Here is a 1,582-nt window from a genome sequence, read left to right as displayed (position 1 = left end):
TATTTGAACACCAGGGTTTTGGAGACCCTCCAGCGTTCGTCTCATTATTTCATCCATCACAGAGTTGAAAAGGAATGGGGGGAATGGGCATCCCTGACGGACACTGCTTTGTGTGCGGAAGCTTTTGGAGAGCTCTCCGTACAACCATGACACTCACAACTAACAATAATCCCCTATCTAATTCAACCATATGCGTTGGAAATTAGGTTTAAAGTGATCGAGATAATCCAGTGTTTGGACTACTAATCAGCTGTTTGCAGATGGGGAGTGCAAACGGCTCACAAGTACCGTCCAAGAAGAACATTCATGAAATTTAGACGTCCATTATGGGGGTCTTTCCCAGATAAGCCTTGCCGAAAAAATTAACCCCCGTCACCAAAAGAAGATTAGAAAAAAGAGGATCTCGATGTGTAGATCTAGACTGGCGATAACTGTTGGAGTATGCAAAAGCCGCCAGGCGCAAACTTCGCGAAGCAAGTTCTTGCAGTCAACAGTGGTCGTGTGGCTGATAGATAATTCCTCTGTGCAGAATTTGATTTTTGCCAAATTTTCGGACCAGCAATAAATGAATGGAATGACTGTCCTAAACTCCATCCTAGACCGCTCCAGCCAAGTTCCTTTCGAAGACCGATGCCTTACCGACACCGTCGGGCATTACACCTCCACTTGTCAGAAACAGTTGAAAGTGTTATTTGGTGGCCATTATTGCATAAACGCTGCCGATGGATCACTCCGTGGCTTTGCAAAAAACGTAGTACCGTCTCCTTGCCATGAACGAGGGTTGAAAGCGTCAGAAAGTTCATTCAAGTTTTCACGTCCGAACGGAGAAAATTTTTTGCACAAAATGAGCCTAGATGCGGATAAGGAATTGTTTTCATCAAAAACAGGTCAAGGTTGTGTACGTACATTACATGGGAGCTGGTAAGTGGCGAGGCTTAGCTTTTCGCACATGCACTTTTTGCATTGGTGGCAGGGCTTATCTGGAAAAGATCTCTTTATGGTGCGCGGGGTCCCATTAGCCACACAACGTTCTTAGCTGCAAAATCTTTAAGAGTGGGGTAAAACTTTTGCGCCAAAATGTTGCATTTTGTTGTGTATGTGCTCAAACCAAGAACTATTCTAAGCTGCGTTCATATCTTTGCAGCTCACCAAATTTCATTGTCCACTGAAGCAATCATACCTCTGGCGGAAAAGTCTGGTGGAATAATTTCCCAGCATCACTGAGATCCCGGGATGCCTAAATGGGGCTCGAAAGTGTGGACTGGTATCCTGAACTCAGTTTCTCGATTGATTTAGTCTAACAGGGACATGTCATAGCCTTCGAAAATTCTATTCCATTGTGCGAATACTGAGCGCCGGTGTGCGGTCATCATCTGAATTCCACTTAACCTCATCCCACAACCGCCCCCACCCACAAGCCAACAAAGACCAACGAGATCTACCAACGTCAATCACGATGAATCAACAACTGAGGCACATTGAAGCGGAGGATAAAGGAAACAAACCCGATCAGAACTAATTTGAAACTCTTCCAACCCATCAATTCACGATTTTTGCAACCACACTAGCCGACAAGAGCCGT

This window comes from Opisthorchis viverrini (genome assembly GCF_000715545.1).
Source record: "Opisthorchis viverrini unplaced genomic scaffold opera_v5_445, whole genome shotgun sequence".
Classification (NCBI taxonomy): domain Eukaryota; kingdom Metazoa; phylum Platyhelminthes; class Trematoda; order Opisthorchiida; family Opisthorchiidae; genus Opisthorchis; species Opisthorchis viverrini.
This window is presented reverse-complemented; position numbering follows the sequence as displayed.